This window comes from Oncorhynchus gorbuscha, linkage group LG05 (assembly GCF_021184085.1).
Source record: "Oncorhynchus gorbuscha isolate QuinsamMale2020 ecotype Even-year linkage group LG05, OgorEven_v1.0, whole genome shotgun sequence".
In the NCBI taxonomy this organism is placed as follows: domain Eukaryota; kingdom Metazoa; phylum Chordata; class Actinopteri; order Salmoniformes; family Salmonidae; genus Oncorhynchus; species Oncorhynchus gorbuscha.
The window spans coordinates 58,732,506-58,747,603 of NC_060177.1; positions in this window are offsets into that span (position 1 = coordinate 58,732,506).

A 15,098-nucleotide genomic window follows, 5' to 3' on the forward strand; every position below is an offset into this window, starting at 1 on the left:
CCACGGACCTCCCGGTCGCAGCCGGTTACGACAGAGCCTGCGCGCGAACCCAGGGACCTGTTACGTTTCACCATCTGGCAGTCCGGCGGACTAATCTGGGTTTGGAGGATGTCAGGAGAATGCTACCCACCTGAATGCATAGTGCCAACTGTAAAGTTTGGTGGAGGAGGAATAATGATGTGGGGCTGTTTTTCATGGTTCGGGCTAGGTCCCTTAGTTCCAGTGAAGGGAAATCTTAACACTACAGCATGCAATGACTTCCAACATTCTGGCAACAGTACCACCACCTGTTGCATTTTTTTATCTTCACTTGGCCCTAATACTCTTCCATAGATTACTGAGGGAACAATCAGAGAGGCTCCAAACCCCTTCAGACTCTAGCTAGCTAACACTCCCGATGCAGATATCAGTTAACAACCCTGCCAATCAGTGGGTGTGTGTCATGTGTGTGTTTTTGTATGTGTGTCAGAATACACTGAAAGGTTTATCGATACAGACAGAACTTCATATTTTTTGCTGAAAGTTGAGAATGTAATCTTTCTGGCAATATAAAACATCAATAGAAGGTTCCTCCTTCATGACACTGACAAATTGATTTGTATACAGACTAAAATTATACTGTTTGCCATTGATCTCTTACAGGATTTATGAACCTAAACAACTGAAGATGAACAAAGAAGTCTTTGGCACTATTATTTTCATAATCTATTTCAAGTGTGTTGAATACTTTCTCTACCCAGGCCCTGTCCCAGCAGTGTTTAATACCCACCACACTCACTCCGTGATTGGTTTTATTATGGATTCTCTAATAGCAAGTTATTCCCCCTCAAAAAAGCATTCATGCATGCTTTATTTTTATGAGAACTATGCCAGATTATTTTTAGGTTAAATGTCTCTACAGTCAAATGCCTGAGAATATTTATTAAATCATAAAACACACAAAATGCCATGTTGTGAACAAATGGAATAACAGTTAAATGACAAAAAGTGTATGTACAGTAAATATCTATAGGCTACCACTGCAGCAGAAGCAATATGTGATGCCACCTACTGTTCTTAATCAATCTTGTTTTACAGCGAATGTAGGCGTTTTATAAAGTAATTCTACAGACAGTATGTTCACTGACACAAATAGAACAAAATGCCATTTGATTATTCATTTGACAGTCTGAGTGCTTCCTGTCCAGCATGTCTTGGTACAAGGGTTGATGGGCCAGCAGGATACTGTAGTCAAGCACATTGAGGCTACGGGAGGGAGGCACAGTCTAGTTCAATGTAAGCTACAAGCCAGGACCGCTGCTGATCTGTTAATACGTGACAGATTTTTACCTTTGTGAATGCCACTTAATCTCACTTTCTGTTCAAATGGTTGTGGTTAATTCCATCCAAAGATTAGAGACTAATTTAGTTCTATAATGGTGAATCTTTAATACAAGCAGCTGATAGGTAGATTCCCCTCTGATCTCAGTCAGGGAAGGAGCTGGTAGAGTAGATGGTTACATGCCCTTATATAGTGAGAGGTGATAAAACAATTATATTATTGTTACACAACAGTTATCTTATAGAAACAGTTCCAGAACACAATGGCCTTGTGTTAGGGTGCAGACATAACAGGAGTCTATGAAATGCATAGCAACAATCACCCCAATTCTGCCACAAAAATTCCCCCTTTGATGCTACGGGAAACATAAGCATCACCCAACATTATATACCTGAGCTGTTGTCAGACATTACTTAAAATCCTTCTGGTTTCTGGGAAATTGTTATTTTACACGGAAAGGGGTGGTCTGAATGGAACTCTTGAACGGTAACTAAATAATAATAATAATCTGGTGGAAAGGAAGGTTCATAGGGATCGGGGTCATTTCAATGACAGTAGGCTTTATTGTCCCCAATAGGGCCATCTGGATAACCAACGAAGTGTGAAACGGTGATGAGGTCTGTCAAGTCATTTACGTTAACTTCTGTGGTCTTGACGATCTGGTGGAGAGGAGATACTGCTGTTTCACGCAATCTCCTCACCAAGGTCATCCGGCTTGAGAAAAGATAGCAAAAAGGACTCCAACTAGTACCAGGAGACATTGCAGCAAAAGTTCCACAGGCTAGTTTTCACCCGTGCAAACACATCCCAACCCAACTTATCTTGCTTGTTTGCAATAGAAACCACCACGTCTGATAGTGGCAACTGACTCAGCATTCTTGACCCACCAACGCACAAACCCCTCCCTTATACAAGTTCAACAGTTAATTATTCAATAGCAGTAGCATTACCCATTCTTTCTACATTTGCTAGTTCTCTAAAGGAATCAAGCACAGTTGTCATGCCATAATTGGGAATTAATGCAGAGAAAAGGGTGATTTGGGGATACTGGGATAGCACACACAACAGGAACAACATAGGCAGCATAGCAGGATCCTGACCAGTTTGTAGGCAGATAATAGTAGGCTTTCCCCCCACACACACACATACAGTAGTTCCACTTACTGAGGAAGTAGGTTTAGCGTTCCCAATGACATGTTAGGGTTCCGATCCATTTCTCAACAGTAAGGGCAGGATTATGTTAATGTAGACAGAAAGGTTATACTTACAATGACTTTCCACCAACTGGAGACCGTTTCCATTTGCTATATAACGCAAATAACCTGGGGAAGAGTAGGACAGGGTGATGGGTTGCTTGGGCAGAGGTGGGATTATTAAAACCTTCTCATATAAAACACCTTATCCTCCACCGAATCAAGCTCTCGGTATGTAAGGTAACTGCTTTGGTCCACATTAATATTTAATAAACACAGAGGGGTATAGCTAGTAATGGCATAGTCTCAGCACTGTCTGGTAACCATCCACAACAATCTGATACATTCTGTAGTACAGAGACATTACTAGCTAATTGTAAGAAAGTGTTTGACCCGGGGGAAACCCCAAATTGTTCATGTCCTCTTTTTTCTTCTCTTCAGGTCTGCAGGGTCAGAGTCCAGGTCCAAGTCAGCAGGGTCAGCTTCTTCTGGGTTTAACCCTGTGGATGCCGGGCCTCTTTGGAGCGAAGAGGTTGAAGGAAGTTAACCCGCATCTGGCTCGAAATCTGCTACCACCAAGAGGATGCCAACAGCCACAATGGCTGCGAATCCCAGGGTAAGCAGAGTGCCCCTACTGGGTTGTAGGAGGTCCCAGGGTAAGCAGAGTGCCCCTACTGGGTTATAGGAGGTCCCAGGGTTAGCAGAGTGCCCCTACTGGGTTGTAGGAGGTCCCAGGGTTAGCAGAGTGCCTCTACTGGGTTGTAGGAGGTCCCAGGGTTAGCAGAGTGCCCCTACTGGGTTGCCCCTACTGGGTTGTAGGAGGTCCCAGGGTAAGCAGAGTGCCCCTACTGGGTTATAGGAGGTCCCAGGGTTAGCAGAGTGCCCCTACTGGGTTGTAGGAGGTCCCAGGGTAAGCAGAGTGCCCCTACTGGGTTATAGGAGGTCCCAGGGTTAGCAGAGTGCCCCTACTGGGTTGTAGGAGGTCCCAGGGTTAGCAGAGTGCCCCTACTGGGTTGTAGGAGGTCCCAGGGTAAGCAGAGTGCCCTTACTGGGTTGTAGGAGTAACATCTTCTTCCGGCTCTGCTACATGCTTACAGTGGGAGGCGTGGATCCAGGTGTTTTCCTAAGCTTTTTTACTGCCGTTGGGGTGGTGAGGGTGATCTGATGTGGTCTTTTCCTCTGTTGTTTCTCCTGACCATTACCCAATCTCCAGGTTGGAGATTGTGATGGGGACGGTTGTCTGGGGGAGATGGGCAGCAGAGACCTGTGAGTGAACAGCTCGAATACAGTTAGTCAGTTATACAGTACTTCATCATAGTGTCATCCAACAGATGCAGATCTGGGACTGCAGCTGGTGGTGACACAGGGGTTTTCATGGGACGGGCCATCAAAAACTTTTCCTGACTGGGGTGGAACGCATTGGAAACTATGAGTAGGGCATCCACACAGGTAAGTCCTGTTTGGGCACATAGGCTGCAATCCATTTTAAGTGGCTGTCAACCATTACCAACTCTTTTTTTTCTTTTAAAGGCAGGCCTGTGAACAAAATCAATTTGCATATTTACCAAAGGGCCCCTGGGGACTGGTAGTCTTGACAAATAGGTTGGTGCTTCCTTTCCTGCGTTGTGAATCTTGAAAATTAAACATTGGACACATTATTTTCTACAGCCACCACCATTGCCCCTTTGGACACTTGACTCACACTGTGTACTTGTGTGTGAGTAGCTCACCCGCCCCCTCCCTGTGTGCCTTCTGCACAGTTCAGGGGCAGCGCTCTGTCTCTCTCCTTCTCGCCCATCCAAATTAGAACTATCAATGATTTATAAAGGGTAAAGGGAAAAAGGTGATTTGTTTCAACAACAATACACTTCGTCATACTTATCAGCATTTACACATTATATTTAAATATAAACCAATGTCAATGATCTTTCTAGTTATGGTGATAAGACCTCGTCAGAACAGAGGTCATTCAAAACCTTTAAGTGAGTCTGTTCTTTCCCTTTTCTTTCCCTGTCCTTCAGACTTGTTTTAAAACATGTTAAATATTATCTATACCAGGTTTACATTGGGTGTTTCAGTACATTTCTCAACTTAAGTGTGCAACCAAAATTCAGACAATAGATACTTCAGAAAATGTAATTTGTGTGCCCTTTAAGGTATTTTGGTATTTTATTAGGATCCCCATTAGCTGTTGCAAAAGCAGCAGCTACTCTTCCTGGGCTCCAAACAAAACATAATACAGAATGACTAAGTACATGTTTTGCATATCGGGTTAGAAAGGTGCATCTTTTCTAACCCATGAAGAACCTACTAAAACCAAATAGAAAACCCCACACAATAAATCAGACACATTATTAACAGCACTAACAAATATTCATAAGTATAGACGGTTGGGTTGTGTGTGCATGCAGGTGTGTGTGTGCGGTAGAACATAGGGCAAAAACAAACAAATGGCCAGGCCTTACTTAATTTGGGAGCTCCCTTAACAGCCAGATCCAGGTACCTTTATACTTTATAGTACTGCAGAATTTCACTAACTGCTTTCCCAAGGCACCTGCCTCAGGAAACACTTCAAAGGAAGAAATACAGAATCATTTTTAAACTCATCAGAAAACTTGGTAGTGGACATTCAATCAGTCCAGAAAGAGAAAATAAACATGTAATTAATTTTCACTATTCTACATCTTAAATCGATCCTAAAAATAAAAATGTTGGTACTACTATGCCCATCTACCTCCCTCTCATTTTCAATCGAGCTCACTGCATTTTGGCGAGGAAGCCTCAATAAAAACATGCATACATATAATCACACTGGAGACCCAGATGATACAGGGTCCCATTAAGCCAAATAGGCACCTTCTAAAGTAAACAATCCCAGATCCCCTTCTTGTAATCTTATCGTCTAGACCGGTTGAATTGACGTATGGCTTGTGTTCTGTACTTTCCGTCCCTGGGACATCAACTAGTCAAAATACGAAACCTGTTGTTTAACAAATCTGCTAGGGCCTTCAAGAAGTTGGTGCTGGTTTATCAGCTCTTTCATACTAAAACATGTATTTGTATCTACTCACTTCAATTTTGGACAGTGTTCCACGTAGTACAGATTGTTTTTAGATGACGTTTCCTTCTTACTTATTTATTCAAACTCTATCGAATTGAGAAATAATTGGAAATTGTCAAAAATGTATCCTATTCTATTATTCATACCTCTGTTCCAAATTTTTCCACTGTGTCCCTTACATCCTGTTTGAGTTCACTCACTGTTACTGGCTGCTTATCTATCGGCCACAGGAAGCTTATGTTTAACCCAAACACCAGATGGCAGCCTCTAATTCAATATCAGTCCTAAGGCTCAATCCCTCTGTTCGCAATGGCAACCAAATGCTGTTCACACTCATATTTTTCATGTGACCTTGTAGTGAAACCATAGCTCTTCAAATTACTAAAATATTGCATTAATGGAGTGCCATCTGAAAGCTACTAATAACATATTACCATTCACCATACTGTCAACACTCATTACATTTGATAGACCATGAGTACCATGAATCTTTCCATTATCATTGTCTTACCTTTCATTAGTCTCCATGTCTGTTTCCTTCAACAAGGACCCTTCTACTCTTGCCAATAGGAAAACCCTCTCAATCACTACTACTAATACACATGGATCACTCTCAAACAATGTTCTGCAAAACAAATATGATAACTTCTGTTCACCGGGATGCCACTTTCCCCTTATTGGAAGGCATTGTTTGCATTTTAGTCTACCCTAACAATATTTTATTTATTATCCATTTCCGTTGGATATTCACTTTATTTTATTTTTTATTTCACCTTTATTTAACCAGGTAGGCTAGTTGAGAACAAGTTATCATTTACAACTGCGACCTGGCCAAGATAAAGCATAGCAGTGTGAACAGACAACACAGAGTTACACATGGAGTAAACAATTAACAAGTCAATAACACAGTAGAAAATAGAAGAAAAATAAAGTCTATATACATTGTGTGCAAAAGGCATGAGGAGGTAGGCGAATAATTACAATTTTACAGATTAACACTGGAGGGATAAATGATCAGATGGTCATGTACAGGTAGAGATATAGGTGTGCAAAAGAGCAGAAAAGTAAATAAATAAAAACAGTATGGGGATGAGGTAGGTAAAAATGGGTGGGCTATTTACCGATAGACTATGTACAGCTGCAGCGATCGGTTAGCTGCTCAGATTGCTGATGTTTGAAGTTGGTGAGGGAGATAAAAGTCTCCAACTTCAGCGATTTTTGCAATTCGTTCCAGTCACAGGCAGCAGAGTACTGGAACGAAAGGCGGCCGAATGAGGTGTTGGCTTTAGGGATGATCAGTGAGATACACCTGCTGGAGCGCGTGCTACGGATGGGTGTTGCCATCGTGACCAGTGAACTGAGATAAGGCGGAGCTTTACCTAGCATGGACTTGTAGATGACCTGGAGCCAGTGGGTCTGGCGACGAATATGTAGCGAGGGCCAGCCGACTAGAGCATACAAGACGCAGTGGTGGGTGGTATAATGTGCTTTAGTGACAAAACGGATGGCACTGTGATAAACTGCATCCAGTTTGCTGAGTAGAGTGTTGGAAGCAATTTTGTAGATGACATCGCCAAAGTCGAGGATCGGTAGGATAGTCAGTTTTACTAGGGTAAGTTTGGCGACGTGAGTGAAGGAGGCTTTGTTGCGGAATAGAAAGCAGATTCTTGATTTGATTTTCGATTGGAGATGTTTGATATAAGTCTGGAAGGAGAGTTTGCAGTCTAGCCAGACACCTAGGTACTTATAGATGTCCACATATTCAAGGTCGGAACCATCCAGGGTGGTGATGCTAGTCGGGCATGCGGGTGCGGGCAGCGATCGGTTGAAAAGCATGCATTTGGTTTTACTAGCGTTTAAGAGCAGTTGGAGGCCACGGAAGGAGTGTTGTATGGCATTGAAGCTCATTTGGAGGTTAGATAGCACAGTGTCCAATGACGGGCCGAAAGTATATAGAATGGTGTTGTCTGCGTAGAGGTGGATCAGGGAATCGCCCGCAGCAAGAGCAACATCATTGATATATACAGAGAAAAGAGTCGGCCCGAGAATTGAACCCTGTGGCACCCCCATAGAGACTGCCAGAGGACTGGACAGCATGACACACTTAACTCTGTCTGCAAAGTAATTGGTGAACCAGGCAAGGCAGTCATCCGAAAAACCGAGGCTACTGAGTCTGCCGATAAGAATATGGTGATTGACAGAGTCGAAAGCCTTGGCAAGGTCGATGAAGACGGCTGCACAGTACTGTCTTTTATCGATGGCGGTTATGATATCGTTTAGTACCTTGAGTGTGGCTGAGGTGCACCCGTGACCGGCTCGGAAACCAGATTGCACAGCGGAGTAGGTACGGTGGGATTCGAGATGGTCAGTGACCTGTTTGTTGACTTGGCTTTCAAAGACCTTAGATAGGCAGGACAGGATGGATATAAGTCTGTAACAGTTTGGGTCCAGGGTGTCTCCCCCTTTGAAGAGGGGGATGACTGCGGCAGTTTTCCAATCCTTGGGGATCTCAGACGATATGAAAGAGAGGTTGAACAGGCTGGTGATAGGGGTTGCGACAATGGCGGCGGGTAGTTTCAGAAATAGAGGGTCCAGATTGTCAAGCCCAGCTGATTTTGAGAACATCTGCTATCTGGATTTGGGTAAAGGAGAACCTGGAGAGGCTTGGACGAGGAGCTGCGGGGGGGGGCGGAGCTGTTGGCCGAGGTAGGAGTAGCCAGGCGGAAGGCATGGCCAGCCGTTGAGAAATGCTTGTTGAAGTTTTCGATAATCATGGATTTATCGGTGGTGACCGTGTTACCTAGCCTCAGTGCAGTGGGCAGCTGGGAGGAGGTGCTCTTGTTCTCCATGGACTTCAGTGTCCCAGAACTTTTTGGAGTTGGAGCTACAGGATGCAAACTTCTGCCTGAAGAAGCTGGCCGTAGCTTTTTTTTCAATTCACAAATGGTGTCCAGGGCACAGCTGGGAGCTGAAGGGGGTCGGTAGCAGGCGGCAACAGTGAGAGACTTATTTCTGGAGAGAGTAATTTTCAAAATTAGTAGTTCGAACTGTTTGGGTATGGACCTGGAAAGTATGACATTACTTTGCAGGCTAACTCATCCCCCTTTGGCAGTTCTATCTTGACGGAAGATGTTATAGTTGGGTATGGAAATCTCTGAATTTTTGGTGGCCTTCCTGAGCCAGGATTCAGACACGGCAAGGACATCAGGGTTAGCAGAGTGTGCTAAAGCAGTGAGTAAAACAAACTTGGGGAGGAGGCTTCTGATGTTGATATGCATGAAACCAAGGCTTTTTCGATCACAGAAGTCAACAAATGAGGGTGCCTGGGGACATGCCGGGCCTGGGTTTACCTCCACATCACCCGCGGAACAGAGAAGGAGTAGTATGAGGGTGCGGCTAAAGGCTATCAAAACTGGTCCCCTAGAGCGTAGGGGACAGAGAATAAGAGCTTACTGTGCTAGAGCAATAAACTCAACAACAAAAATATGTTTTAACTGTCACTATTTATACGGGTAACTTGGAAGGTATTTAGTCCTCTGAACACACCAACGATGAGGACTTTTTTATTTGACGTTACACTAGAGGTCGACCGATTAATCGGAATGGCTGATTAATTAGGGCCGATATATATATATATATATATATATATATATATATATATATATATATATATATATATATATATATATATATATATATACACTTTATTTAATCTTTATTTAACTAGGCAAGTCAGTTAAGAACACATTCTTATTTTCAATGAAGGCCTAGGAACGGTGGGTTAACTGCCTCGTTCAGGGGCAGAATGACAGATTTTTACCTTGTCAGCTCGGGGGATTCAATCTTGCAACCTTACAGTTAACTAGTCCAACGCTCTAACCACCTGATTACATTGCGCTCCACGAGGAGCTTGCCTGTTACGCGAATGCAGTAGAAGCCAAGGTAAGTTGCTAGCTAGCAATACATTTAGCAATCATAATCACTAGTTAACTACACATGGTTGATGATATTACTAGTTTATCTAGTGTGTCCTGCGTTGCATATAATCGATGCGGTGCGTATCGTTGCTCCAATGTGTACCTAACCATAAACATTAATGCCTTTCTTAAAATCAATACACAGAAGTATATATTTTTCATCCTGCATATTTAGCTAAATGAAATCCAGGTTAGCAGGCAATATTAACCGGTGAAATTGTGTAATTTCTCTTGCGTTCATTGCACGCAGAGTCAGGGTATATTCAACAGTTTGGGCCGCCTAATTTTACGTAACTATGACATAAAATTGAAGGTTGTGCAATGTAACAGGAATATTTTGACTTATGGATGCCACCCGTTAGATAAAATACGGAACGGTTCCGTATTTCACTGAAAGAATAAATGTTTTGTTTTCGAGATGATAGTTTCCGGATTCGACCATATCAATGACCTAAGGCTCGTATTTCTGTGTGTTATTATGTTATAACTAAGTCTATGATTTGATAGAGCAGTCTGACTGAGCGGTGGTAGGCAGCAGCAGGCTCGTAAGCATTCATTCAAACAGCACTTTTGTGCGTTTTGCCAGCAGCTCTTCGCAAGCACAGCACTGTTTATGACTTCAAGCCTATCAACTCCCAAGATTAGGCTGGTGTAACCGATGTGAAATGGCTAGCGAGTTAGCGGGGTGCACACAAATAGCGTTTCAAACGTCACTCGCTCTGAGACTTGGAGTAGTTATTCCTCTTGCTCTGCATGGGTAATGCTGCTTCGAGGGTGGCTGTTGTCATCGTGTTCCTGGTTCGAGTCCAGGTAGGAGCGAGGAGACGGACGGAAGCTATACTGTTACACTGGCAATACTAAAGTGCCTATAGGAACATCCAATAGTCAAAGGTTAATGAAATACAAATGGTATAGAGAGATAAATAGTCCTATAATTCCTATAATAACTACAACTTAAAACTTCTTACCTGGGAATATTGAAGACTCATGTCAAAAGGAACCACCAGCTTTCATATGTTGTCATGTTCTGAGCCGGGAACTTAAACGTTAGCTTTCTTACTTGGCACATATTGCACTTTTACTTTCTTCTCCAACAATTTGTTTTTGAATTATTTAAACCAAATTGAACATGTTTCATTATTTATTTGAGGCTAAATTGATTGTATTTATGTATTATATTAAGTTAATTTAAGTGTTCATTCAGTATTGTTGTAATTGTCATTATTACAAATATATACAGTGGGGAGAACAAGTATTTGATAACCTGTAAAATCGGCAGTGTTTCCTATTTAAAAAGCACGTAGAGATCTGTAATTTTTATCATAGGTACACCTCGACTGTGAGAGACGGAATCTAAAACAAAAATCCAGAAAATCACATCGTATGATTTTTAAGTAATTCATTTGCATTTTATTGCATGACATAAGTATTTGATCACCTACCAACCAGTAAGAATTCCAGCTCTCACAGACCTGTTCGTTTTTCTTTAAGAATCCCTCCTGTTCTCCACTCATTACCTGTATTAACTGCACCTGTTTAAACTCGTTACCACACACTCAATCAAACCTCTCCACAATGGCCAAGACCAGAGAGCTGTGTAAGGACATCAGGGTTAAAATTGTAGACCTGCACAAGGCTGGAATGGGCTACAGGACAATAGGCAAGCTTCTTGGTGAGAAGGCAACAACTGTTGGCGCAATTATTAGAAAATGGAAGAAGTTCAAGATGACGGTCAATGATCATTAGGAAGGTGAGAGATCAGCCCAGAAATACACAGCAGGACCTGGTCCATGACCTGAAGAGAGCTGGGACCACAGTCTCAAAGAAAACCATTAGTAACACACTATGCAGTCATGGATTAAAATCCTGCAGTGCACGCAAGGTCCCCCTGCTCAAGCCAGCGCATGTCCAGGCCCGTCTGAAGTTTGCCAATGGCCATCTGGATGATCCAGAGGAGGAATGGGAGAAGGTCATGTGGTCTGATGAGACAAAAATAGAGCTTTTTGGTCTAAAATCCACTCGCCGTGTTTGGAAGAAGCTCAGTTGGTAGAGCATGGCGCTTGTAACGCCAGGGTAGTGGGTTCGATCCCCGGGACCACCCATACGTAGAATGTATACGTAGAATGTATGCACACATGACTGTAAGTCGCTTTGGATAAAAGCGTCTGCTAAATGGCATATATATATATATTTTTTTTTTTTATTTTTTTTATTAACACCATCCAAACCGTGAAGCATGGAGGTGGAAACATCATTCTTTGGGGATGCTTTTCTGCAAAGGGGACAGGACGACTGCACCGTATTGAGGGGAGGACGGATGGGGCCATGTATCGTAAATCTTGGCCAACAACCTCCTTCCCTCAGTAAGAGCATTGAAGATGGGTCGTGGCTGGGTCTTCCAGCATGACAATGACCCGAAACACACAGCCAGGGCAACTAAGGAGTGGCTCCGTAAGAAGCATCTCAAGGTCCTGGAGGGGCCTAGCCAGTCTCCAGACCTGAACCCAATAGAAAATCTTTGGAGGGAACTGAAAGTCCGTATTGCCCAGCGACAGCCCCAAAACCTGAAGGATCTGGAGAAGGTCTGTATGGAGGAGTGGGCCAAAACACCCTGCTGCAGTGTGTGCAAACCTAGTCAAGAACTACAGGAAACGTATGATCTCTGTAATTGCAAACAAAGGTTTCTGTACCAAATATTAAGTTCTGCTTTTCTGATGTATCAAATACTTATGTCATGCAATAAAATGCAAACTAATTACTTAAAAATCATACAATGTGATTTTCTGGATTTTTGTTTTAGATTCCGTCTCTCACAGTTGAAGTGTACCTATGATAAAAAAATTATGTAGACCTCTACATGCTTTGTAAGTAGGAAAACCTGTAAAATCGGCAGTGTATCAAATACTTGTTCTCCCAACTGTATATAAAAATCGGCCGATTAATCGGTAGCAGCTTTTTTTGGTCGCCGAATAAATCGGTATCGGCGTTGAAAAATCATATTCGGTCGACCTCTAGTTTGCACACCTCAGACCCTCCAGGCTTCGGATTTCTACCATCCCCAGTCCCTGCAGAGCAGTGGCAATCTTACCTTGCAGATCCTCTCTAGGCACCGCATCGCTCTGTGTAGCTTGCCTAGTTCTGGACCTGATCACACAGGCTCTGTGTAGCCATCTGAGGAATGGCAGATGTTGTCGTTGCTGTAGTGGTCAGAAGTGTGGTCAGCGATATGGTCGATGTTCTGGACGGTTTGGTCGATGGCTGTTTGACACAACGCCCTGTTTGAGGGCGTTGTGGTCGACCGGGTCGTCAGCGTTCTGGTTGACAGCGGTGTGGTCGTTGGTGCTATGGGTGGTGGCGGTCTGGACAGTCTGATCAAAGGTGGTCTGGGCATTCTGGTCAGTGGCGGTCTGGTCGTCGGTGGTCTGGATGGTCTGGTCATCGGTGGTCTGGACGGTCTGGTCGTCGGTGATCTGGACGGTGGCAGTCTGGTCAACGGCGGTCTGGTTGGCAATGGTCTGATTGATGGCAGTCTGAGCTGCTGTCTGACAGAGGTTTGCACGGAGTGGTTTCCCTTCCCCTCCTGGAGCACCTTACCAGCAAGGGAGAAATCCCTCTGTTGAATAGATGGCGTGATCCACTACTCACTCTCATCCAGCTGCTGCTACATGCTGTCCAGACATCTTTTCAGGTCCAGGATGTGGTTCCGTAGGATCTGCTTCTCCCATGAAACCGCTCGGGTTGGGTGCACCTCTAGGGGCGTCAGTTGGGTATGGCAGTCACCATATACTAGCTCAAGACCAAAACATTTAAGTAGGCAACAAAAAAAGTACACAAGTTTTGTTTAAGTAGTGCGCCAATTGCTTTGAATTTGATTGTAAGCCTTGTAGTAATCTGACAGCCAGTAGTAATCTGACAGCCAGGGGTTAATTGAATTGGGAGGTGGTGGAGCCCTCCTTTTTGCCCAGTAGGCCAGAGAAATTTTGCTTTCATGTATTAGTATGAAAATAAACACAACTTGCTATTTTGATTATTTCCCCAAAATACAGTGCCGTGAATAAGCATTTGCCCCCTTTCTGATTTTCACTATTTTTGCATATTTGGACACTGAATGATGTTGTTATCTTCAACCAAAACATTAATGTTAGATAAAGGGAACCTGAGTGAACAAATAACGCCCTTTTGATGCTTATTTCATTTATTTAATAAACAATGTTATGCAACACCTAAAGCCCCTGTTTGAAAAAGTACAGTGCCTTCGGAAAGTATTCACACCCCTTTACTTTTTCCACATTTTGTGTTTATAGCCAATAAATAGCCAATAAAATGGATTACATTTGGATTGTGTGCCACGGATTTAAACACAATATCCCATAATGTCAAAGTGGAATTTTGTTTGTAGAGAATTTTAGGAATAAATACAATATTGAAAGTTGAAATGTCTTGAGTCAATGAGTATTCAACCCCTTTGTTATGGCAATCGTATTCAACCCCTTTGTTATGGCAATACGTATTCAACCCCTTTGTTATGGCAATACGTATTCAACCCCTTTGTTATGGCAATACGTATTCAACCCCTTTGTTATGGCAATACGTATTCAACCCCTTTGTTATGGCAAGTCAAAATACGTACAGCAATAAAAATGTGCTTACAAATCACATAATAAGTTGCATGGACTCATTCCGTGTTCAATATTACTGGGTAACATGATTTGACTAACCACCCCATCTCTGTAAAACACACATTCAGATAATTAATTAAGGTCCCGCCGTCATGCAGTGAATTTCAAGCACAGATTCAACCACAGAGGTTTTTCAATGCCTCTTAAAGAAGGGCACAGATTGGTAGATGTGTAAAATAAAAAAAAGCAGAACCTGGACATCCTTTCTCGCAAGGTGAAGTTATTCATTTGGCTTTGGATGGAAGGAAGGAAGGAAATCACTCAGGGATTTCACCACGAGGCCAGTTATAGAGTTGAATGTCTGTGATACGAGAAAACTGAGGATGGATCAACAACATTGCAGTTACTCCACAATAATAACCTAAATGACAGAGTGAAAAGAAGGAAGCCTGTACAGAATACATACACTGCTCAAAAAAATAAAGGGAACACTAAAATAACACATCCTAGATCTGAATAAATGAAATATTCTAATTAAATACTTTTTTCTTTACATAGTTGAATGGGCTGACAAAAAAAATCACACAAAAATGATCAATGGAAATCAAATTGATCAACCCATGGAGGTCTGGATTTGGAGTCACACTCAAAATTAAAGTGGAAAACCACACTACAGGCTGATCCAACTTTGATATAATGTCCTTAAAACAAGTCAAAATGAGGCTCAGTAGTGTGTGGCCTTCACGTGCCTGTATGACCTCCCTACAACGCCTGGGCATGCTCCTGATGAGGTGGCGGATGGTCTCCTGAGGGATCTCCTCCCAGACCTGGACTAAAGCATCCACTAACTCCTGGACAGTCTGTGAAGAGCACAGGGCGCCAGTGGCGAATTTGACAATCTTGGTGTTCTCTGGCAAATGCCAAACG